The sequence below is a fragment of the Muscardinus avellanarius genome (genome assembly GCF_963383645.1).
Source record: "Muscardinus avellanarius genome assembly, chromosome: 22".
NCBI lineage: Eukaryota > Metazoa > Chordata > Mammalia > Rodentia > Gliridae > Muscardinus > Muscardinus avellanarius.
This window is the reverse complement of record NC_137808.1, coordinates 16776320-16802376: the sequence shown is the minus strand read 5'-3', so window position 1 is coordinate 16802376 and position 26057 is coordinate 16776320. Positions and strand designations below refer to the sequence as shown.

Genomic DNA, 26057 nt, shown 5'->3' with positions numbered 1-26057 from the left:
CACCAATTCAAAAACAAGTACCTAGCCAGGTGAGGTGGCACACACCTGTAATCCCAATATTTGTGAGGCTGAGATGGGAGGACCACAGGTTTGAGGCCAGCCTCAGCCCCCAGCAACTTACCGAAACTCTCAGCAAGTTAGTGAGACCCTGTTTTGAAATAAAGAATAAAATAGGGCTACTATGTAGCTTGGAGGTAGAATGCCCCTGGGTTCAATCTCCAGTACCGCAAAAAAAAAAAAAAAAAAAAAAATGAAAATGAAAAATACAAAGGGCTGGGGATGTAATTCAGAGCCCTGGGTTCAATTCCTCGCACCAAAGAAACCTGGAGCCCTGGGTTCAATTCCTCGCACCAAAGAAACCCACAGTACTTGACAAGATGGGACTTTTGACAATCAACTTTTGACAAGTCCTCAAGGAGACACCAAGCACTCGAGGACACCCCCATGTCTGTCCATGAAATGGCACCAAGAACAGTTTCGCCTCCAACTCTACCACCACAGAAAGAAACTGCAGACAGAAAGTTAAAAGATGACCGGAAGGACTGATCAGTCTTGACATTTTATGCTAGTAGCTCAGAGGTCAAATGCCCCTTGGTTCCATCCACAGACCCGCAAAAACAACAACAAAAACAAACAAACAAAAATACCTAAAAGCACAGGCCTGACACCACAATCACATGATCCTCCCCAGAGGCCAGTAGTGCCGAGCTGGTAAGCTCAGGGCTTGTCAGAGGACCAGGAGATGCTTTTGGAAAGAAGTGTAGTTTGAGAACTGTGGGACACTAGCAGTTCAGAGGGTATGGTGGCACATGCCTGTTATCCCAGTCCTCGGGAGGCTGAGACAGGATCGCAGGTTCACAGCCAGCCTCAGCCACTTACAGAGACCTTCAGCAACTTAGCAAGACCCTGTTTAAAAATGTAAAGGACTGGGGGTGTATAGCTCAGAGGTAGAGTGCACCTGAGTTCCATCTCCAGTAGCAATAATAATCATTATCATTGTCGTCATCATAAAAATAAAAGCCAGTGCCATACTTGAATTTGTTCTTAGAAGTTCACTCACAGAGCAGTGTGGATCCTCGTAGAGGGACGCGGCTGGGCGGGCGAAAGGCCTCTGCAATCTAGACATGATAAATGGAGACCTTCACCGGGAACACAGGAAGCTGCGGCAGAGTCCCCAGAGGACAGAAGGCCGTGTGCTCCGTGATTAATTGGGCGTTGGGAGAGAAGAGTTGCTTGCCGTGGCTGACCGAGGTTTCTAGCTGTGGTGGTAGGAGCCGTCCCGGGTGGTATGGAGGAGGAATCTGAGGGGACCGTTCACTGTAGGAAACGTGGGGCTGGCCCTCTGGTGAGCACACCGGCATGCCCGGTTCACAGGAAATGGCTCTGGTACCAAAGAAAGGTCTGCTTTGCTGGGCATCCCCAGGCCTTGGGAGGCTGAGACAGGAGGCTCAGAGGCTCAAGGACAGCCTCAGCAACTTAGGAGACTCTCAGAAACTTAGTGAGACTCCGTTTCAACATTATTTTTTTGGTACTGGGGATGGAACCCAGGGGCATTCGACCCGAGCTACACTCCCAGCCCCACTTTTTTATTTTTTATTTTGAAACAGGGTCTCACTGAGTTGCGGAGGGCCTCACTAAGTAGCTGAGGCTGGCCATGAACCATGATCTTCCTGTCTTGGCCTCCCAAATGCTGGGATTATAAGCGTGCGCCACCACACCTGGATATTTTTTTTTAATTTTTAATAATTTTTTAAAATTTTTAATTTGAAATGGAGCTGCGTGCGCCACCACACCTGGATAATTTTTTTTAATTTTTTTAAATTTTTTAAAAATTTTAATTTGAAATGGAGCTGGGTGTGGTGGCACACGCTTGTAATCCCAGCATTTGGGAGGCCAAGTAGGAGGATCACACTGGTTCGGAGCCAGCCTTTCTGGCTTAAGAGACCCTGTTTCCAAATAAAAAAAAATATTTAAAAAATAGGTCTGGGCCAGCCTCAGCTAATTAAGTGAGGCCCTACGCAACTCAATGAGACCCTATTTCAAAATAAAGAATAAAAAAATAGGGGCTGGGCCGGGCGTGGTGGTTCAAGCTTGTAATCCCAGCGCTTGGGAGGTGGAGACAGGAGGATCACACTTGTTCAGAGCCAGCCTTGCTGGCTTAAGAGACCCTGTTTTCAAATAAAAAAAAAAAATTTAAAAAATAGGTCTGGGAGTGTAGCCCGAAAGTAGAAAGGTTTTTAGGAACCCCAGTACCACAAAAAAAGAAAGAAAGAAAGAAAGAAAGAAAGAAAGAAAGAAAGAAAGAAAGAAAGAAGATAGGGGCTAGGGGTGAAGCTCAGAGGTAGAATGCCCTGGGGTACATCCCTAGTACCTCCATAAAAATTTTTTTTTAAATAGGGGCTGGGGGCGTAGCTCAAAGGTAGAATACACCCGGCTCCAATCCCCAGTGCCAGAAAGAAAACAAAACAAAAATCCGAAAGACAAGAGGGCACGAGGCATAATGTCAAGGTTTGCACACAGTTGGGGGCAGGAAGAAGGGGACGTGGGAGGGACCAGCCTTGCTCTGCTTGGCAGGAGAGGAAGGAAGGTGGGCGGGGCCTGGCGGCCGGGTGGGCAGAGGGCCGCAGGACGCAGGAGGACATGAAGGGGCTGGACACAGCAGTGAAGTGCTCACCAGGGACCTTTTCAAGAGCAGAGAGAGAAATTTATTTTTTTATTATTTTTTTAATTTTTTCTAATTATTTTATTGGTGCATTATATTCATATATCATATTGGGGTAAAAAACTTGTGTGTACAAACATGTACTCATCGCTGATTTAACCCCTACCCAATTCCCACCCCATTCCATCCCCGTCCCTCCCACCCTTGCTTGGCTTAGTGATTGACTTCGATATGTTTAAGTACATTGTGTGTTTTAGAGATTTTCCTCTTCCCCCTCCTTTAGGTTGTCTTGTTTGCTCCTCTAAAGGATTTCCTCTTTCAAGAGTTCCTCCTATGACCCATTTCTCCCTAACTCTCACATATTGGGGAAAGCATCCGATTTCTTGTTTTTTGTGACTGACTAATCTCACTTAGCGTAATGTCCTCCAGTTCCATCCATTTCCCTGAAAATGATGTAATTGAGTTTTTTTGATGGCTGAGTAAAATTCCATTGTGTACATATCCCACAGTTTTGTAATCCATTCATCTGTTGATGGACATCTTGGCTGGTTCCATAGTTTGGCTAGGGTGAATTGTGCAGCTATGAACATAGATACACATGCATTAGTTTGGTAGTTTGGTTTCTTTTCTTTTGGGTAGATACCCAACAGTGGTATTGCTGGATCAAATGGTAGATTTGTTCCCATTCTTCTGAGGATTCTCCATGCTGTTTTCCAAAGTGGTTGCACTAATTTGCAATCCCACCAACAATGTCTTAAGAGTTCCCACTTCTCCACATCCTCGCCAGCATCTGTTGTTGTGTTTTGAATGATTGCCATTCTAGTTGGAGTTAGGTGAAATCTCAGGGTAGTTTTGATTTGCATTTCTCTGATTGCCAGTGATGTTGAGCATTTTTTCATGCATTTATTGGCCATTTGAATGTCTTCTTTTGTGAAGTGTCTATTTAGTTCATTTGCCCATTTTGTTATTGGATGCTTTGTTTTCTTAGTATTGAGTTTCTTGAGTTCTCTGTATATTCTAGATATTAGTCCTCTATCAGTTGTGTAGGTGGCAAAAATCTTCTCCCATTCTGTTGGCTCTCGATTGAGGTTCTTGATAGTTTTCTTTGCTGATCAGAAGCTCTTCGGTTTCATGCAATCCCATGTATTGATTCTCCTTTTAATTTGTTGTGCCTTTGGGGTCTTGTTGAGGAAATGTTTGTCTGTGCCTATGTGTTGTAGTGTTGGACCTATGCCCTCTTCAAGGAGCTTCAAGGTCTCTGGTTTAATTTCCAAGTCTTTGATCCATCGTGAGTTGACTTTTGTACAGGGTGAAAAAGTGGAATTAATTTCCAATTTTCTGCATATGGTTAACCAGTTTTGCCAACACCATTTGTTGAAGAGGCTATCTTTTTTCCAGTGTATGTTTTTGGCTCCTTTGTCAAAAATCAATTTTTGTTTCTGGGTCTTCTCTTCTGCTCCATTGGTCTATATATTTGTTCTTTTGCCAGTACCATGCTGTTTTTTATTACAATGGCTTTGTAGTATAGTTTAAAGTCAGGTATTGTGATTCCTCCTGCATGGTTTTTGTTGCTGAGAACTACCTTGGCTATTCTGGGCTTTTTGTTATTCCAGATAAATTTAAGGACTGATTTTTCTATGTCTGTGAGGAATGATCTTGGTAGGTTAATGGGCATTGCATTAAATCTGTAGATCACTTTTGGGAGGATGGCCATTTTAATGATATTTATTCTGCCAATCCATGAACATGGAAGATCTTTCCATCTTCTAAGATCTTCTTCAATTTCTTTTTTCAGTGTTTTATAATTTTCTTTGTAGAGATCTTTTACCTCCTTGGTCAAGTTTATTCCTAGGTATTTTATTTTTTTATGGGAGATCCTGAGTGGAAGTGTTTTCTGAATTTCTTTTTCAGTGGATTTATGGTTGGTATACAGGAAAGCTTCTGATTTTTTAAGATTGATTTTGTATCCAGATACTTTGCTGAATTTGTTGATCAGTTCTATAAGCCTTTTGGTTGAGTTTGTTGGGTTTTCTAAATATAGTATCATGTCATCTGCAAATAGTGAAAGCTTAAGTTCTTTTCCTATTTGTACTCCTTTGATTTCCTTTTCTTGCCTTATTGCTCTGGCTAGAGTCTCTAGTACTATATTGAAGAGAAGTAGTGATAGTGGACATCCTTGTCTTGTTCCAGGTTTTAGGGGGAATTCATGAAGTTTTTCCCCATTTAATATGATGTTGACAGTGGGCTTATTGTAGATTGCCTTAATAATGTAGAGAAATGTTCCTTCTATTCCAATTAGCTGCAGTGTTTTTATCATAAATGGATGTTGAATTTTATCAAATGCTTTTTCAGCATCTATTGAGATGATGATGTGATTTTTGTCTTTGATTCTGTTTATAAGATGAATTACATGGATTGATTTTCGTATATTGAACCAGCCTTGCATCCCTGGGATGAACCCTACCTGGTCACGGTGTATGATTTTCTTGATGTGGTTTTGAATGCGTGTTGCTAGTATTTTGTTTAATAGTTTTGCATCCAAGTTCATTAGAGATATAGGCCTGTAGTTTTCCTTCCTTGAACTGTCTTTATTCGGTTTTGGTATTAGTGTGATGTTGGCTTCATAGAATGTATTTGGGACAGTCCCGGTTTTTTCTATTTTGTGAAATAGCTTGGGTAGTATTGGGGGTTAGCTCTTCTATAAAGGTTTTATAGAATTCACTTGGGAAACCATCTGGCCCTGGGCTTTTCTTTGATGGTAAGCTCTTTATTGCTGTTTCAATCTCTTTGATTCTTATTGGTTGGTTTAAGTGTTCTATATCTTCTTAAAAACAGACATTTATCCTCATGATCTCTTCCCAGCCAGACAGGGCAGTTGAAGCCAACTTAAACAAAAAAACAAATCAATAGCACTGTACCAGATAGCAGAAAATAATATTCCCAAGCAACTTTATATTGATTATTTTCAGTCCACTCTTACAATTAAGGGTGGAGATTCCCACAAAGTCTTAAACAAAATCCCAAAGAAGACAGAATCAACTTATGGGACACATGCGAATATTCTCGGGATGCCACCCCATCACTCCGAGCTGGCGGCTCCATGACAAAGTAGCTGTCAGCCCCACCTGAAATGCTGCTGCCTGTGGACCTGCTCAAAAGACATTCCATCTTCACTGTAAACCCTCAACCTCAGTATGCAAAACTAAAAGCCCATCTCCAGAGAGTCCAAAGAGACAGTTACACAAATCTGTGCCGTGTCGTGATTCCAGACCTCCCAGCTCCCAATCCCGTGAAAAGCAGGTGCGCTTTACGCAATGACAAGATATGCTTTTGAGAAACAAGTCCCCGCCCCTCTGTTGGGTCCAGTAGGAAAACTAGACAAAGTTCCCAGCACCTTGCTCCTGGGAAGTCCTTACAACCCAACCTCCAGGCCCGCCCTCCTGCAGGCAGACCACGTCCCCAAGGTGAGGGGCGACTCCCCTGCCCACCTGCTCCAGGTCAGACCTGGAGACCCGGTGCCATCTAAGCCCTGAGCCCCAGGCTGCCTGGAGCCATTTTGGTGCACTGAGCTGCGCTGAGCTGCGAAGGTACCTGAGCACCGGACCCCCCAGGGGGTCGCAGAGATCCAGGTACCACCTTCTCCTGCCCAGGCCTCCCCTTGGGAGTAAAAAGATACACCGCAGAAGGCAGGGAGAGAGGAAATCGGAGGTCTGAGCCTCCCTCCTTCAGGAGGGGGAGCTGGCTGGCTGGAGAGGAGGCCCACCACTGGTCTGTCTCTCAGAAGACGCTGAATTCCCCCGGAAGTGGTTGGAAGGGATGGAGCCCTGCGAGCTCCCTCATTGAGGCTGCGGAGCCAGCAGCCTCCAGGAGAGCAAGACTGGCCAATGTGGACACGGCCGACCACTCAGGGCCCAGCCCGGCCCCTGGCGCTCGCTCCAAATAGCCTGTGGGTGCTACAGGCTCCTGAGCACTTAGGGCCTTGGAACCCAGCCCAAGGTGGCGTTCTTCTGCTGGGGTGCAGGGGGGCAGCCCGGGGGCCCTAGAGACCCGGCCCCAGACTCGAACCCGGCTCACCAGCGCAGACAGGACAGCCGGCTCCACCAGAGCTGTCCCCACCCACTGCAGAGGATCCGGTCCTTAATCAAGACCCGCGAGCTCTACCCTGCACCTGCAGCCTGGGCCTGGGCTCTAACCTCGCACCTGTGTAGGGGCTGCTGGAGCTCATACTATTTAAAGAAAAAAGCTTCACCTAGAAAAGAAAGAAACTGTTCAAGTAAAATTTGCTTTGATTTACAGAAAACCTTGCTAGAAATGCATTCATCCTACCTAGTAAGAATATATATGGATACATATGTATATTTATACATATCTTGTTAAGAACCAAATTTGTCTTACCTTGGAAATGTCCTCCAATTCACTCACACACACACACACACACACACACACACACACACACACATCACCTTTGGCATGCTTATAAAAGTGAGGTTATAAATTTTAAGAGTACTCAAAAAAATTACTGGGGATATTACTCAGGGATTTTTTTTCTAATTTGTTTGCCTTTTTCTGAAGGGGCTGATAATGCACCCTGAGTTAGGACCCAGACCTGGCTTGGAGAATCTTGTAGGGGCTAATAGAGCACCCTAAAATTGCATATTGGGGTCAAGGATGCCCGAGGTTCAGAAAGGCTCTGTACATAAAATAGAGCAGCCTCGGGTGACTCTTGACATGGCAGGTGAAGAGATAAATTTTCTTTTAGACATGAAGGCTCAATTCTCTGTCCTGCTCGTCTCTCCTGGACCCCTTTCTAAAGAAACATGTACTGTGCCTGATGTCGATGGCACTCCAAGGACAAAGGATTTACAATGCCTTTAGCTTGTAGATTTGGAGAACTTTTACTCAAGTCTTCTTAGTTCTCCCAGTGTCCCCACTCTTTTGTTGGGAAGAGTTTTTTTAGCTTCCTTGGGAGCAACTCTTAATTTTGCATTAATAATAGGGACAATAAAAGAAAAAAATATATATCTGAGGATATTTTATGTCGGGCAGATCCTCAGGTTTGGGCCATTGATGTTCCAGTTAAGGCAATTAGTGTCCAGCCTGTTTTTACTTTATTAAAAGCCCCAAAAGCTTACCCCACAGGTGGCAGTATCCTATCAATACAGAGGGACACTGAGGTCTTCAGACTCTTATTAGTAAATTTCTTTTTTTGTGTGTGTGATACTAGGGATTTTATTTCTTATTTGGAAATAGGGTCTCACTAAGTTGCTAAGGCTCACTTTGAACCTGAAATTCTCCTGTCTCAGGCTCTCAAGTACTGGGATTAAAAGTGTGTACCACAACACCTGCCTTCTAAATGTGTGTGTGTGTGTGTGTGTGTGTGTGTGTGTGTGTGTGTGTGTGTTGCTGAGGATTGAACCCAGGGGCATTCTATCTCTGAACTACACACCATGCCCAGTTTTTCTATTTTTTATTTTAAAACAGGGTCTCACTAAGTTGCAGAAGGCATCATTAAGTAGCTGAGGCTAGATACAAACCTGGATCATCCTGTCTCAGCCTCCCATGTAGTGGAATTACAAGCACGCACCACCACACCTGGCTTCTGTTTTAAATATGGTCCTTTAGTCCACTGCTTCTCCCTATGTAACATACCCATCCTCCCAATGTTGAAAACCAAGTGGGAAATATCAGCTAGTTCAAGACCTAAGAGCAGTTGAGGCTGTTGTTCTGTTACATGCTATAGTTTCTAATCCACTTACTATTTTGACTCAGATACCAAGTGGATCTACAGGTTTGACTGTCCTGTACATTAAAGATGTTTTTTCTGCATCCCATTACATATGAATTCATAATACCTGTTTGCTTTTGAGTGATCTGATCCTGATAACATGGAAGATGTTATTCAGATAACAGTGCATCTTCAGGGTTTTAGAGACAGTCCCCACCTCTTTGGGAATGCTTTAGCAAAGGTTACACAGGCGGTCTCACAAGCTTGGGCACAACTTAAGTCACAACCTCTCACACTGGATCAGACTCGAGAGCCAGAGTGAATGTGGTCCCAAATCTGGGCTTTGAAAACAGCTAAAACCACCCTTTCCTTAGAGAAGGCTGGGAATAGGACTGTCCAAATCTCCACCTTCTAAATATGGACAACATAAAGCTCAAAGAAAACATGGAAACCAGGCCATATCAGGGAAAAGCTGCAGTACCCCTCTCTTATGCTCAGGGCAAGATGGTTCTCAGGACCCAGATCTGACCACCAGCCTCTTCTGTTAGGAATGGCCCCACTCCAGAGCTTCAGAAGGAAGAGGTTTGCTTCTACTAAAAGGAGTAAAATGGATCAGAATAAATGAGCTCACTCACAAGAAACATCCCTGGATAATGATTTTTGGTTGCTGAGAATACTCAGAACATTATTTCAAACAGCAAAATTCTGGACAATTAAGAAAATTCATAAGTGGAAGCTGCATCCCATAATAGGTATATGAGGGACACAATACCTATAAACCCCTATTTTTTTCAGTGAGTATAGAAAAGGCCAGGACTCTTTCTTGATCATCAAAATAAGTTATTTTGTATGTTACAGTGTACAGAATCGAGGAAAAGACACTTTCTCAGAGGTGAGTTAAAGGTTTTCTGCAAAAGGCCCAGGTCACGTGGTGTAGAAGGACTACAGTCCAGGGCTCAGGGCCTCATCAGCTCAGCCTCTACTTTGTTGGCACTGGCCTCAGTGGACTTCATTTTCTTCAAATTCTACTGGCTTCTTCTCATCTTCCTCATCAGCTTGGAGATAGAGATCCAGGTATTTCTGCTTGTATTCCTGCACGGCCCAGAACTGGTTGACACAGTCTGAGCTCTTTGTTTGCTCTGTGTTATAGAGAAGGAGAAAAAGCCTGACTTTTCTACCAGCCATTCCCCAAGGCACAGGCCGTTTCCGTTAATGTCTCCATATGGCAGTATCAACCCTGGAACAGGAAGACGGGCAGGGAAATGTGAGAGGTGTTCTAAGCCTGGTGTGGTGGCACAGTCCAGTTGCCACAGAGCCTGGCTGGCACTCCCTATGAACTTACCTCTGGATCTGGATCCAGATCAGAGTCAAACACCTGGCACACAGGCAGCATTCCTTGGCCCAGCTGGACAGAAGTGGCCATTGGCTTCCTTCTCCATTTGGTACACTGATATATGTTGTAGACCAACTTGGAACCACAAAAATAAAATAAAGTAAATGCCATTCCCATCACACAGGACCTTCATTCCAGGCCTGGCGTTCTGTGCTGGTATCTAAATCTTGGGCTGAATTCCTCTTAATTCCAGTGCAGGACACTTCAATGATCCACAATCTCCTATCACTACCCTTCATTTGTGTTTTATTTATTTTTATTTTTGTGGTACTAAGAATTGATTCCAGGGACATTCTAACTCCTAGTTACACTCCTAGCCCAGTTTATTTTGTGGTACTGGGGGTGGAACCCAGGAGGCTTTCTACCTCTGGGCTATACTCCCAGCCCTTTTTTTTAATATATTTTATTTGGAAACAGGGTCTCACTAAGTTGCTGAGAGCCTCACTAAGTAGCTGAGGCTGGCTTTGAACCCGTGCGATCCTGCTGTCTTAGCCTCCCAAGCGCGGGGATTACAAGCGTGCGCCACCACGCCCGGCTTCCTAGCCCCATTTTTTATTTTTATTTTTAACAGGGTCTCACTAGGTTGATGAGAGTCTCATATCTTGCTGAGGCTGTTCTTGACCTCTGATGTACTGGGATTACAGTTGTGTACCACCACACTCAGCTGCTGCCTTGGCATTTGAAAAGTGAAATAACAGAGGAGTGTCAATCTGTAGTGGCCCTCAGGAGGCAGCTCACCTCCAATACCTTTAACAATACCTTTAACAGCTGCTGCAGAGCAAGCTCTTATGCCTACAGCTTCATCTGGAAGTTGTGAATTTCTTTTAGCTTTTTTTTTTTTTTTTTTTGGTGGGGGGAGTACCAGAGATTGAACCCAGGGGCATTCTATCTCCAAGATATACCACCAGCCTGTTTTTCATTTTTTATTTTAAAGCAGGGTCTCACTAAGTTGTGGAGGGCCTCACTAAGTAGCTAAGGCTGGCTGCAAACGCAGGATCCTCTTATCTCAGCCTCCCAAGTGTAAGAAATTCTTTTGACAGCCTTCTGAGTTAAGGCCTACTGCCATGATGCATGCAGTTTCAGGGCTTCATGGTGTCCAGGCCAGGTTCCCAGCCAGGGCCCACGGTTTCCCAGAGCCCAAGCCCTTTCCCCACTTCTCACCAACCTCAATGACCGCAGTGCTGGAAAAGAACTTGTGCAAGTGCTGCCTAGGAAGTCTGCCAACAATCCCGAGCAAACACTTTTCCAAGGAAATACTGCCTCCATGTGAAGATCGCAACTAGGTCCACAGAAGTCCTTCTTTCATTATTTCTAGGGGACGGAGATATGGGAGGAGAAAGTGCTGACAGTGGTGGTTCCCATTAGCATCTCAGGGACACAGTGTAAATCAACATGGATGGCAGCTTCAGCAGCTCAATTAAAACCTGATGTGCATTTTTTCCCGATACTGGGGATGGAAGCCAGGGACATTCTACCTCCAAGCTACATGCCCAGCTCGATTTTTTTATATCTGAAACAGGGTCTCACTGAGTTGCAGAGGCCTCACTAAGTAGCTGAGGCTGGCTGAGAACCGAGATCCTTCTGTCAGCCTCCTGAATCGCTGGGATTACAAACACGCACCACCACACCTGGGTACTGACGTACATTTTTTGTATTACTAGAGATTGAACAAAGAGGAATTCTACCTCTGTGCTCTAACTTCAGCCCTAATTATTTTGAAGGCAGTGGAAGGCTGGCTTCAAACCTATGACCCTCTTTTTCAACCTCCCATACAGGGTTGCAGGTGTACACCACCTTGCCCAGCTAGATGTACAAATTTTTTTTATTTATTTATTTATTTATTTATTTATTTATTTATTTTACTTGGGGTTAAGCCCGGGGCATACTAGCTCTGAGATATACCTCAAGTCCTCCTAATTTATTTTTTTATTTTGAAACAGTCACATTAAGTTGCAGAAGTCCCTGCTAAGCTACTGAGGAGGGTTTTGAACTTGAGATCCTCTTGTTTCTGCCTCCCATCTACTTAGGATTGTGAGCATGTGCCACTATGCCCAGCTGGAATATGTACCGTATATAGTGTTTAAACATTTCTTAGCAGGAGGAAGCCCTCACTCCAATGGCAGCTGCTTCAAGCTCTTCAACCATACTTATGACCAGTTTGTATCCAAAGTCTTTTCAGTTATCATCCAGGCCATTGCACGTGGGTTTTGAGCTGTGTGTAGCAGCAGAGACCAGTAATCCCAGTACCTGGGAGGCTTATAAAGGAGGCTCATGGGTTTGCAGCTAGTCCCAGCTACTTGGTGAGACTCACCACAACGTAGTGAGACACCATTTCAATATAAGAATAAAAATAGGGCTGGGGGTGTATCTCAGAAGTAGAATATCCCTGAGTTTAATCCCTAGTACCAGAAAAAAAAAAGGCATGGGATATAGCTTGAGGTATAATGGCCCTGGGTTTAGTCCACAGTAAAAAAAAGTTTTTAATTGATGAACTGAGTATCTGGTGAGTCTAGCAGTCTTTAGAGTGACATCTTAGGCTCAAGTGACCATCGCTCTACTGGGCTGTGAACCAAGTGTGTGCAACAGTTTTGACTCAGTGAGCGCAATCCTGCTGCTAAGAAAACTGCCTGTGTTGAGTTTCCTTTTTGTGCCAGGTGATTGTAGAGTCAGCGCCTCATAGGACGATCCGCACGACGGCGCCTGTGCCTCCCTGCTGGAGACCTTGTGGATGCTGCAGGATTCAGTCTCATAACCTGACTGAGCAGACACATCCCTGTCGCCCTAACCTACCTGTGACTGCGGGAGGCCACCGCATCCACCCTTCACACAGCATCACCGTGAAGCATCCAGCTGCTTAGGTCAGTGCAGAAACTCAGGAGAGAAGAGGCAGAGGGGTTTCAGTAAGAGAAACTGCCCTGCCCTAAGAATCAGCGCAACCTCAGTACTTTGAAGGGAGACGAGACTCACCGCACGCAGAGAAGACCCATGGCTGATGCCGCCTCAGACCCAGCCTTGGCTGAGACTAAGTGGGCAAGGAATCACAGCTCTGAGCCTCCCCCAGGATGCGTCTGTGGGTCCAGCGGAGGCCCGTGCCACTCACCATGCTCTTCATAAGGATCACTGTGGTCAGCCACCAGCCCTGCATTGCTGGGAGTGTCATGAGTGATCTTCGTCGGCCACAAACATGACTCGATCCTTCTCTGGTGTTCGGAGAGCAGAGGAGGAAATACTTCCTTGAGAGCAGTGAGTGGCCACAAAACCCAGTGCGAAGACAGTCCCACCCACAGGCCCAAGTGAGGCGACCTGCCAGCTGCTCCCCCAGCTCACCCTGCAGGAGGGTCTGGCAGCCACGTGTGCTGAGCACCTTCAGCCAGAACAAAACCTGCACTGAGGTCATGGACCAGGAGGAAGCCTCGCACCCGCCTTCCAAGTGTGTCCTCCAATGTAGTCTCTGGGTAGCAGATGAGATGAAATGTCCCGGACAAGCATGACCCCAAATCTGCCAAGAGTCCTCCAGTGCCAGTCTTTTCCTCGGCTCATGAAGAAAGTAGCAGCATCACTGAGAGAAAGGAAGGGCACGGTGCCTTCTCAGGACTCGCAGGCGCTCCGCCACGTCATCCCCAGCCGTGAGCACCCCTACTTGCCCTGCGTCCCAGGGACCTGCCGGGGTCTCTCAGTCTTCAGACGAGCCTTGACAATGAAGCACAGGGACACTCAGAGCGCCGGACATGACTCCCCGCCACACTCTTGTCTCACAGCTGCTCTCCTGTGCCATGGGGAGGGGGCGCTACAACAGGATAAACTGGGATGAGTCGGTAGAAGGGTTTCCATAAGCAGAAACTGTTCTGCCCAAAGGCTCAGCACAGCCTCAGTACTTTGGAGGGAAATGATACTCACCACATACAGAGTGGGCCATACAGAGTGGACCTTCAGTCCACACCGCTGAAGCAGTAAATGATCTTCCAGGAGCAGAAGATATCCTGTGGGAAAGGCCCCGGCCACCTGCCCTGAGAGGCTGTCATCCAGCCTCCTGAGGATGCCCCTGGGCCGAGACCCCTCTAGGACTCTTGGTTTCTAATCACGACCAAGGGGAGTAAGGCACATGGTAGTGGGGGACACTACACCCTCTCCCCAGGGCCCAGGGCCTGGGGCACTTTCAGCCTGTGCAATGGTGGAAGGCAGGGGAGGGTTTCCCTAAGGGCTGATGTTTTTACCTTTGGTCACCAGCACCCAGAGTCAGGGCCTGAGCCACTCACTCAGGCCTCCAGATGCCAGAGCCAGATGCACTGCATACGAGAGGCTTCTCCTGAGGAAAGGCTGGGTGAGCACAGAAAAGGGAGTCAACGCTGAACAGATCTGGGGGGGGACATCCAATGTCTGGTTCCAATTCTAACTTACATTGATGACATAAAGTACAGGATTATCATCACCCTAATGAGGTACAGATAAAGCAAAGCCCGGAGTGGTTACTCAAGGTCAGGCAGATCCGGATCAGGTCAACATCCAGCAGAGGGGTCCTGGTGTTCAGCAGGCTTCAGAGGGCCTTTTGTGCCACTAGCTCTTGGGAAGACAACTGGTTTTGGGGCCTCAAGGCCATACTAGAGAGCCATGCTAGAAGTGAGGTGTTCTTCCTGGGGCCTCACAGAGGAAGGGCAGGCAGGCTCTGTCTCCTCTCCTCTGAGCTGCACAGGAGAATGACAGGCAGGCTCTCTGCAGTCTGCTCTGGGTGCGGCTGGACAGAGGAGGGGCCTGGCTGTGTCTTTGCTCCCAAGTCTCCCGTCTGGAATAGTAGTCAGGTTCTCTCTACTGTTCTCCAGGCTGGGCAGAGAAGTGGGAGGTGGGCTGTCTCTACCCTCCTGCAGACTGCACAGGGGAATAGTAGGCAGGACGTGTCTCCTGGCCCCATTCTGCCCTGACTCTGTGCCCTCCGTGGCCAGGGAATGCTCAGAGAATAGGAACAGGGAGGCAGGAAGGGAATTCTCACTGGCTCTCCAATGTGGGAGACAGTGAAGGCAGAAGTATCTATGGGTATGGGGGCGGCCCAACCCCTGATGTTTCCAGCTAACCTTCAGTGCATCTTGGTCACCCCATTGGCAACATCTGGTAAGTGGCCATGGTGAGGTCAAATATTCATTGGACACAGAGCCAGGCCCAATGTGGGTTGTACCCCAGGTGACAAATGACCCTCAAGATCTTGGGGTTCAGGTGTTTTAAAGCAGCTCACGAGGACTTGATGAATACTCACCCTGGCTCAGCCACAGGTGTGCTGCATGGGTTTAGCTGTTGGCCTCTGGTTTGAGTCTACAGTGAACATCTGTAGGTGATGTTTAGTGCAAAGGGAAAGGCGAGTGGGCACATTGTAGCTCCCTGCAGGGCCTGCTCCTTCAGCTCCTTGGAATTTGTGAGCCAACAGTGGAGAAGGGCACCCAGAATCCAGATGTCCACCCCAGAGCCTTCGTTGGTCCTGGTAGAACTCAGGATACAAAGTGGAGAGCCCCTCAGGAGGACGGCAGCTGCTGCCCAGCAGTGATCTTGCAGCTCAGCCCAAAGCGATGTGTTGGAGCTTCTCACTCTAGCTGGTACCTTTCAAGTCCACTGTGGTCAAGGTCAGGTCCCAAGGAGCTGAGAGATATGATAATAAGAAGTTAGTCATCCCACAGTGCACAGAGTTATCAAAGCATCACACTAAACCCCAGAGATACATAAAATTATGCTTTATCATTTTTTGTGGTACTGGGAGTGGAACCCAGGGGCCTTCTACCTCCAAAATACACTCCCAGACCTATTTTATATATTATTTGGAAACAGGGTCTCACTAAGTTGCTGAGTGCCTCACTAAGTAGCTGAGGCTGGCTTCGAACCTTTGCGATCCTCCTGTCTCAGCCTCCCAAATGCAGGGATTACAAGCGTGCGCCACCACGCCCGGCTATGCTTTACCATTTGAAAGTGACATAATTACATGTATAATGAGATGCTGGAGTGTACAACCTCTTGCTGTCCATCTCAGCAGCTGCTTTCCCTGGAGACTCCTTATAAGTATATAAGATAAGGCATTTCTGTTTCCTTTATACTGGATCTACTTGGATGGATCCAGGGAAAATCTTTGGGGACATCAGGTAATAGCAACAGGTCCTTATGATCTGGGTCACAATTCTCCAGGTTACCTGCTTCCAGCCCTGATTGTTGTCCATGCTGGTGGCCACAGGTGCACAACAGGCTTGCCTGGTGGTTGGGAAATCGTTTTGTACCAGTATCTCCCGGGAAGTCAAGTGGCCTGGGGGTCTAAAGGCCATGCTGGAGGGCCAAGCTGGGAGTGGGGGTGCTCTGATTGGGACCTCACAGAGGAATAGCTGGCAGGCTCTGTCTATTCTTCTCCAAGCTGTGCAGGAGAATGACAGGCAGGCTCTCTGGAGTCTCCTCTGGATGGAGCTGGAGAAAGGAGGTGACCTGGCTGTGTCTTCGCTCCCCAAATTCTCCACTTGGAAATAACAGGCCAGTTCTCTCCTTTCTCCTTTGTGAGTCACAGACACTGCTAGGCAGTGAGTCTCCTCCAGCCTGGGCAGGGGAGGGACAGGTGAGCTGTGGCTGCCTTCCTCACTGTACAGAGAAGGGGCGGCAGGCTGTGTCTCCTGCCACCCTTCATCCCTGATTCTGTGTCTTATTTGGGCAGTGAATACTCAGAGAGCAAGAAGGGAGAGGCAAGACGAGAACACTCACCAGATCTCTGCACTAGGGGGAACGAGGAGGAAGAAGTATCTGTGGGGATGGAGGTGGCCCAATGCCTTGATGCTCCTGCCTCACCTGCAGTGCACCCTGGTTTACCCCATTTGCACTCTCTCATATGTGACCACTGGGTAATCAATCATCTTTTGTACATAGGTAGCAATTCTGCTGTGGGCTGTGCACTAGGCAACACATGGCCCCCAAGAAATGAGGTTCAGGTGTTTGGGGAGCAGACATGACTCTCATGATCAAGGGGTTTGGTTCTGGGGAGTGGCATGTGAGAAATTGGTGAATACTCACCCTGGCCCAAACACGGCTGACCCAGGATTGGTTGGGCTGATGGCCTCTGGGTTGTGTCTACAGTGAACATGTGGTGGATGATGTTTTGCACATCTGTGGAAAGGTGACGGGGCATCTCATAGCTCCCTGCAGGGCCTGCTCCTTCAGCTCCTCAAGGTGGTGTCTTGAGGAGAGGGAGCTCATGACCAAAGAGTGGCAGATGATGCCCAAGTCCGAGATGTCTGTCTGAGAGCCATATCATGGTCCTGGTAGAAGTCAGGGTGCAGAGATGGAGAACGTCACGGGAGGACTGCAGCTGCTGCCCGGTAGACATCTTGCTGCTCAGCCCAACGTCAATGAGTTGGAGCATCTCACTGCAGCTGCTGTCTGTCGGGGCCCACTGTGGTCCAAGTCAGGGTCCATGAGCTGAGAGATATGTTAAGTAGGAAGAGTTAGTCATCCACAGTGTACAGTTTTCATATAATTTCATAGAATGCATATAATTATGATTAATTCAAAATGACAAAATACAAACATAAGCAAAAGAGAACGCTGTAGTGTTCCACCTCCTTGTTGGGGTCCATCGCAGCAGCTGCTTTCACTGGAGATACCTCGTAAGTCTATACTACAGGGCACTTCTGCTCCCCTTTGGCTAGATCTACCTGGGTGGACCCAGGGCAAATCTTTGGGGCCAGCAGGCAACAGCAACATGTCCTTGTGATCTGGGACAATTCTCTGGGTTGCATGTTTCCAGCCGTGACTGTTGTCCATGGTGGTGGCCACAGGTTCCCAACAGGGTTGCTGCATGCAGTGGGTGTCTTGTTCTTTCAGTCCCTCCTGAGAGGACAAGCCAGCTTGGTGGACCTCAAGGCCATGTGGTGCTGAGAGTGGGGTGCTCTCACTGGGGCCGCACAGAGGAACAGCAGGCAGGCTGTGTCTCCTCTCCTCTGAGCTGTGAGGAAGAATGGCAGGCCTGCTCTCTGCATCTCCTCTGGGTGGGGCTGGGGACAGGAGGGACCTGGCTGTGTCTTTGCTCCCAGAGTCCCTCCCCTCATCCCGGCTTGCCTGAGGAGGGGCAGACGGGCTGCCCAGGGGAATGGCAAGCAGCCTGTGCCCCTGCCCCATTCTGCCCTGACTCCATGTCCTACCTGCTTGGTGGTTTCCACCTGCTTTCGCTGGTTCTTCACGCTCTTCCTGCGATGGTCGGCAGAAGGGGGACTGGGCTGTGTCTTTGCTCCCTGTGTCTCTGATGTGGGGCAGCAGGTGGGCTCTGCTGCACAAGCTCTCACTGGGCAGGCCCTTGCTGGGCAGGCTCTTGCTGGGCATGGTGTTGCTGGGCAGCTCTTGCTGGGCTGGTGTTGCTGGGCTGGTGTGGCTGGGCAGCTCTTGCTGGGCATGGTGTTGCTGGGCTGGTGTTGCTGGGCAGCTCTTGTTGGGCATGGTGTTGCTGGGCTGCTATTGCTGGGCTGCTGTTGCTGGGCAGCTCTTGCTGGGCTGGTGTAGCTGGGCAGGCTTTGGTAGCTGGGCAGGCTTTGAACTCTCCCCCATCCTGGGCAGTGGGTGGCAGGTGGCTGTACTGCTCAGGGAAGGGCCGCTGTGTCTTCTGCGCCCATGGTGCTGCTCACTGGCCTGCTTTGGATGGAGACACCTTAGCTCTGAATGTTTTAGGGCACCTCTTTGCTTCTTGGCTGGATCCAGGGCGAATCTTCTTGGCCACCAGGCAGCAGCAGCAGGCTCTCATGATGCTGCCCAGAAATCTCTTGCCAGCCTGCCTCCAGCCCCGGGTGACGTCAGGGGCTGCAGCCTCAAGGTTGTGCGGGGGTGCCATGCTGGGAGCGGGGGTCTCCTCGCTGATGCTGCACGAGCTCTGTTCACGCTGCTCAGGGGTGCGCACATCAGGCACTGGCGCGTCCTCCTCTCTCTCTGCGATGGTCTGCAGAGAGGGGGCCCAGCTGTCATGTTCTTTCTTCTGGTGCCTGCGCTGAATGTTAGAGAGCCCGTACCTTCTCCCTTCTGGCCTCAGCAGGTGAACATGGGCCAGGCTTTTTCCAGGCAGTACCTTGCTGGGCAGGTTCTCTTTGAGCAGGATCTTGCTGGGTGGACTTTTCCTGGGCAGGCTCTCCCCTTTCCCCTCCAGGCTGAGCATGATCTTGCAGGGCGGGCTTCTGCTGGGCAGGCTCTCTCCTCTCCCCTCCAGGCTGAGCTGGATCTCCCTGGGCGTGCTCTCACTCGACAAGCTGTGGACACTCTCCGTCAGGCTGGCACCACTCCCTCCCATGCTGACCAGGGGAATGTGTGGCAGGCTGTGTCTTCTGTCTCCCTTCTGTCCTGATTGTGAGTCTTCCTGGTCCAGGGAATGCCCAGAGACCAACGGGCTGGAGGGACGGGCAGGCTCGCTAGCTCTCCGCACTGGGGGGAGAGCAGAAGGGTGTGCTGGTGTTGGAGGCGGCGCCCTGCCCTCATGTTGTTTCTGCCTCACCTGGACTGCACCCTGGCTCACCCTCTGTTGTACCATGAGGTAGGTGGCACTCAGATGGTCAAATCGTCTGTCTGACACAGACGTCCAGGTGAGGTGTGGGTCATAACCCAGCCAACGCATGACCCTTAAAATGGAGGCATTCGGCTCCTTGGGGAGAGGCTTGGGAGGAGGTGGTATGACTTCGCCCTGGACCAGCCATGGGTGCCCTAGAATCGCTTCAGCTGTCGGCCTCTGGGCTGGGTCTAACGACAGCAGCTGCCGGATGAGATCTTGAGCCTCGGTGGAAAGGCGAGTGGGCTTCTTATAACTTCCCCGCATGACCTGCTCCTTCAGCTCCTCTTTGGTGTTTCCATTAAAGGGGAGAGTGCTTGTCAATATGAAGTAAAGGAGAACGCCCAGGGCCCAGATGTCCACCTCAGGGCCATATGGAAGATTCTGGTAGAGCTCAGGGGCGCAGAATTCGTAAGTGCCACAAAAAGTTATGAGCTTCTGCCCAGCCTTTACTTTACGGCTCAGCCCAAAATCGATGATCTTAATGCTCCCCTCCTGGTCCAGCAGGATGTTCTCTGGCTTCAGGTCCCTGTGAATGATGCTTTCATGGTGGAGATAGTGTACTGCCCACAGGATCTGCCGGAATAGTCGCCGGGCCTCCTCCTCCCTCATGCCTATGGGCAGCTCGCCCCCGCTCAGGAACTCCATGATCAAAAAGCGTTTATTCGGTGTCTCCACAACCTCAAATAGCTGGACCACGTGTTGATGTTCCACCATCTTCAGGATCTCTACCTCTGGCCTTAAGGGGACCCGATGCCCGTGTTTGTTTATAACTTTTATTGCCACCTCCCTCCCAGTGAGAATATGGCAGGCCTGGTAGATGCTACCAAAGGCACCCTTCTCGAGTTCCCTCATGATGGTATACTGGCCCTTGAGGGCCTCCTCCCAGAGATTGTTGGTGGAGATGCCTGGACGCACCTCCCTCCCTTCTTCCTTACCAGCCATCGAGTCCCCAACACTTAAAGACATAGCCTAAGTCCAAAATCCAAAGTCCTGAGCCCAAAACGAAGCCAAAGTCAAAAATCCAAAAGGTCCACAGTCCAACGCCAAATCCAAATTCCAGAAGTCCAAAGTCAGAACTCAAAGCCAAGCCGAATCCAAATCCACACAAGCACCAAGACGCAGTCCTACAGGTCACCACACACAAGCTCCCTGTACTCAACGGACAAATGCCCAGCAACTGCCAGGCCCTTATATAGCCCATGCCTGACACCTCACAGAGGCTCTCTGTGATGTCACGGCTAGACATGGCCCAATCAGAGTGAGGCATAGCCTGCTGGGGCTGTCTTACCTTTGGCCTCCAAGACCTTTTCTTTTTTTTTTTTTCTTTTTTTCTTCTTTTTTTTTCTTTTTGGGGGTACTGGGGTTCTTGGAAGCCCTTCTTACTCCGGGCTACACTCCCAGACCTATTTTATATTTTTATTTGTAAACAGGGTTTCCTAAGCCAGCGAGGCTGGCTCTGAACCAGCACGATCCTCCTGTCTATGCCTCCCAAGCGCAGGGATTACAAGCGTGCGCCACCACACCTGGCCTCCAAGACCTTTTCTACTTTAATAAAAAGAATGAGGAAAAATTCTAGAAGCTTCTTTGCTTCCATGGGCTATGAAAACTAACTTATTTAGAAATTAATCTGTATAGGTAGCTCCAATGGCTTTTTCAAGTTAACTGTAAAAATAACATGTATGTTTTGGCTTTTAAAGACCTCATCATAAACTGGTCATGGTGGCTCACGCCTGCATTCTCATTACTTGGAAGGCTGAAATAGGATTATAGACTGGACAACAGCTTCAGAAAATAGTGAGAAATCTCATCAGACTACTGAAATCCTTTTTGAAGACAAAAGTCAAAATAGGACTGAGAGTGTAGCCCAGAGGCAGAAGGCCCTAGATTCAATCCCCAGTAACACATGCACAAATTCAATGCTCATCATATCTATACTCAGTGTATTCAATTCATTTTGCTTTCACCTTGGGTCACTGATATCAAAAGGATGGTAAGCCAGGCATGGTGGTGCATGCTTGTAATCCCAGTACTTGAGAGGCCAAGACAGGAGGATCACAGGTTCATGGCCAGCCTTAGCAACTTAGCAAGGTCTTCCACAATTTAGTGAGACCCCCGCTTCAAAACAAAAGAATAAGCCAGATATGATGGTGCACACTTGTAATCACTGCACTTGGGAGGTGGAGACAGGAAGATTATGAAGCTTCAAAGTAAGCTTTGCTGGTTTAAGAGACCCTGTTAAGAGAGCCCATCCCCGGAGAGTCCAGAGAGACAGTCACACGAATCCGTTCTGTGGCCTGATTCCTGACATCCCAGCTCCCAGTCCCGTGAAAGGCAGGTGTGCTCTACGCAATGACAAGATACACTTTGGAGAAACAAGTACCCTCCCCTCTGTTGGGTCCAGTAGGAAAACTAGACAAAGTTCCTGGCGCCTCGCTCCAGGGAAGTCCTTACAACCCGACCTCCAGGCCCGCCCTCCTGCAGGCAGACCCTGTCCCCAAGGTGGGGGGCGACTCGTCTGCCACCTGCTCCATCTCAAACCTGGAGACCCAGCGCCATCTAAGTCCTAAACCTAAGGCTGCTGGGAGCCGCTTCGGTGCACTGAGCTGCAAAGGTACAGCGGGGACAGCCTGATATCTTTCTTTGCAAAGCTATTGGGTATCAGGCATCAGGACCTGCCTAGATCCCCGAATCCTGGGTTGCCTAGACACCTGGGATTCAGGGAACTTTTAGGCACCCCAGCCAGCGAAACAAATATTTCTACTTCAGCACTGGAACTTGCTGGGCCTGGCTTTTTCCTTCACGGTGAATAAATAATAATAAAAAGCTTCTTTTAGTGTGGGTCTCCTTGAAACAGAATCTATCAAATTGTGTTCCCCTGGAATTTTCTATGTATGCTTTTGTTGCTGAAGATGCCCCTCCCTCCCATTTAGACGTCTAAGATTCATTCAAGATCGACTTTTTTCATATATATATTTGGTGGTACTGGGTTTCCTGGAAGCCCTGCTACCGCCGGGCTACACTCCCAGACCTATTTTTTATATTTTTTTATTTGGAAACAGGGTCTCTTAAGCCAACGAGGCTGGCTCTGAACCAGCGTGATCCTCCTGTCTCTGCCTCCCAAGCGTGGGGATGACAAGCGTGCGCAACCACACCCAGCGACTTTTTTCATATTTTAAGAGTAATTCTGAGCCGGATGTGGTGGTGCACACTTGTAATCCCAGAATTTGGGAGGCTGAGAACAGAGGATCACGGTTCGCAGACAGCCTCAGCTACTTAGTGAGGCCTTTTGCAACTCAGTGAGACCCTGTTTCAAAATAAAGAATAAAAAATAGGGCTGGGCGGTGTAGCTCGGAGGTCAAATGCCCCTGGGTTCCATCCCCAGACATGCAAAAAAAAGAAAAAAAAAGAAAAGAAAAAAATTACCTTTAGAAGACAGATTCTGAGGCTGTTTTTAAATATAAAAATGTTGAAGGAGGCCAGGCAAGGTGGCGCACGCTTGTAATCCCAGTGCTTGGAAGGTGGAGACAGGAGGATCGCACAGGTTTGAAGCCAGCCGCGCTGGCTTAAGAGACCCTGATTCCAAATAAAAAATGGGTCTGGGAGTGTAGCCCCGTGGTAGAAGGGTTCCATCCCCATTACCACAAAAAAAAGAAAGAAAGAAAGAAAGAAAGAAAGAAAGAAAGAAAGAAAGAAAGAAAGAGGAGGGGAGGAGGAGGAGGAGGAGGAGGAGGAGGAGCCAGCAACTCCCGAAAGAGACACCCTTTCCCAGAGAAGTCTAGTTGCTATTTCTTTCTTTCTTTCTTTCTTTCTTTTTATACTGGGGATCGAACTCAGGATCTTTCTCTGAGTTCCACCCCTATCCCCTTTAGTGGGTTTTTTTTTTCGGCTTGCTTCCTTGATTGACTGATTGACTGATTGTGTGATACTGGTAGTTGAATCCAGAGGCATTCTACCTCCAAGCTAAACCCTCAGCCCTAAATTTTATTCTTTATTTTGAAATGGGGTCTCACCTAAGTTGTAGAGGCCTCACTAAGCAGCTGAGCCTGGCCAAGAACCTGTGACCCTCCCGTCTCAGCCTCCCAAGTACTGGAATTACAGGTACCACACCTGGCAACCCCGGCCCTATTTTTTATTTATTTATTTTGGTGGTACTGGGGTTGGAACCCAGGGGATTTTCTACCTCCGAGCTATACTCCCAGACCAATTTTATACTTTATTTGGAAACAGGGTCTCACTAAGTTGCCGAGAGCCTCACTCAGTAGCCGAGGCTGGCTCTGAACCTGTGCGATCCTCCTGTCTCAGCCTCCCAAGCGCGGGGATGACAAGCGTGCGCCACCACGCCTGGCTTTTATTCTTTCTTTTGCAACAGGGTCTCAATGAGTTGCTGAGGCTGGTCTAGAACCTGCGATCCTCCTGCCTCAGCCTCACTGAGAATTCACTGAGATTCTTGCTGAACTGCTTCCGGGTGCAGGCATACTCGGCCATCCATTCTGAAGAAGAGCAGAGTGGTAAAAAGAACTGGAGCCGGGCACGGGGGCGCACGCTGCAATCCCCGCGCTTGGGAGGCTGAGACAGGAGGATCGCACGGGTTCAAGGCCAGCCTCAGCTACTGAGTGAGACCCTATTTCCAAATAAAGTATAAAAAATAGGTCTGGGAGTATAGCCTAGAGTTAGAAAAGCCCCTGGGTTCCATGCCAGTACCACAAAAAATTATATATATAACAACAACAAAAGAATAAGAAATAGGGTTGGGGTGTGGCTCAGAGGTTGAATACCCCTGCGTTCCATCCTTAGTACCACAAAAACAAAACAAAACAGAAAACCCCACAATCCCCCCACCAAAAAAAAAAAAACCCAACCAACCAACAAAACCATAACTCGCCAGCCTCGGGGCAGGCGCGCGCGTCTTTGGCCTAAACCAGAGCGCAGACGCTGATCTTGAGTGTGAGTGCTACCATGCCCGGCCCTGTTTTATTTTCTTACTTGGAAACAGAGTCTCACTAAGCCCTGCTTTATGTATCTTTTTTTCTTTTTGGTGGTACTGGGGGTGGAACCCAGAGGCTTTCTACCTCCGGGCTATACTTCCAGCCCTATTTTATAATTTTTGTGGAAACAGGGTCTCACTAAGTTGCTGAGGGCCTCACTCAGTAGCTGAGGCTGGCTTCGAACCTGCGCGATCCTCCGGTCTCAGCCTCCCAAGCGCGGGGATGACAAGCGTGCGCCACCACGCCTGGCTCTAAATGTAGATTTTTTTGAAAATCAATGGGATGAAACTCAAATACAAACTTGTTCACTGCAAATTGAACAATCAAGACAACTTAAGAAATGGGAAAAAATATTTGTCAACCACACAGGATAGAGTTAGTATGCAAACGAGGATGCTAGACATAGGCCAGAGGTCACACTGCAGCCTTGAGACCCATCTCAGCACCAAATGGAGATTAATGTGCTGGTGGAGAGAGCGGAGCTTCCACTGCGGAACTGTGAGCCTTGAATTGATCTGAGACATACTTGTCCTTCTTCTTCTGGTTTTTTTTTTTTTTCTGCGGGTCTGGGGATGGACCCCAGGGGCATTCTACCTCCAAGCTACACTCCCTGCCCTATTTTTTATTCTTTAATTTGAAACCGGGTCTCACTAAATTGTGGAGGGCCTCACTAAGTAGCTGAGGCTGTCCGCGAACCGCGATCCTCCGGTCTCAGCCTCCCGAATGCTGGAGCGCCCTTCTTTTAATACCTGTCTGTCCCTGTGGTAGTGAGACTCGCGGAGGGCACAGTTTAAAATCAGCCTTGGAGCCGGGCATGGTGGCGCACGCTTGTCATCCCCGCACTTGGGAGGCGGAAACAGGAGGATCTCGCATGTTCGAAGCCAGCCGCACTGGCGTAAGAGACCCTATTTCAAAAATATAAAATAGGTCTGGGAGTGTAGCCCGGAGGTAGAAGGGCTTTCAGGAATCCCAGTACCACCAAAAATAAAAAATAAAAAATAAAATCAGCCTTGGACACCGAGGAATGTTTTCACAACATCTGCCTCCTTTGGTCAGATGAACTATAAAACAATCAGACTGTGTATGTTGGAACCGTGCCCTGTTGACACGAGACGTCACAACTCCAACCAACCAGAATTAGCGACCACTGCTCCTTACGCACCATCCCCCTGGCCCAGAGCTTCCTGGGCTCCACATCACTCTCCCTAGACACACACACACTCACACACACACTCACACACGCCTGTACCCTCTTCAGGGCGCCTCTGCTTGGTACCAGTGGGGACAACAGTCAGGAGCCTGTGATTCTGGGCTCCTGGTGCTTGTTACCACTGTGTGGACTCCACACCAGAACCAGGCGCTGTGCGACGCACCCATGTTGTGTCTCTTCCTGCCAGCCTCCAGGATCAGGCCGGTCCCCAAGCTCACCATCCACCCTTACCTTTTGCACCTTGCGCTGCTCCTTCTGGGATTCTGCAGTGCCAACCTCACCTTCCTCCTTCCTGGGGCTTAGGGAATGCTGGCCTCCAGCCCGCTCCTTCCTGGGGTCAGGAGGGAATCCTAGACTCCAACCTTGCTCCTTCTAGGGGCTCTGGAGGAAATGCTGGCCTCCACCCCACTCCTTCCTGGGCTCTACTGGGAACGCTAACCTCGACTCCTGCTGCAGGGAACACCACACTGGGAGATTGGCAGGACCCAAAGGATGAAGGGACAGGGACCAGGCTCCTGAGAGGCCATCCCTCTTCCAAGGCTGCCCT

At 48.7% G+C, this 26057-nt stretch overlaps 1 pseudogene across 1 annotated transcript in view; it reads right to left on the bottom strand.

Annotated features, from left to right (window-relative positions):
- LOC308278474 (mitochondrial intermembrane space import and assembly protein 40-like) overlaps positions 1 to 16073 on the bottom strand; it is a 207554-nt pseudogene extending 191481 nt beyond the window's left edge. The window contains exons 1-5 of the transcript in view: positions 15945 to 16073; positions 14037 to 14097; positions 13678 to 13760; positions 13084 to 13144; positions 12881 to 12980 (exon numbers count right to left, since the gene is read on the bottom strand). The product of the transcript in view is annotated as a mitochondrial intermembrane space import and assembly protein 40-like (transcript). The remainder of the gene's footprint in view (positions 1 to 12880; positions 12981 to 13083; positions 13145 to 13677; positions 13761 to 14036; positions 14098 to 15944) is intronic.
- Positions 16074 to 26057: the final 9984 nt, after the last annotated feature.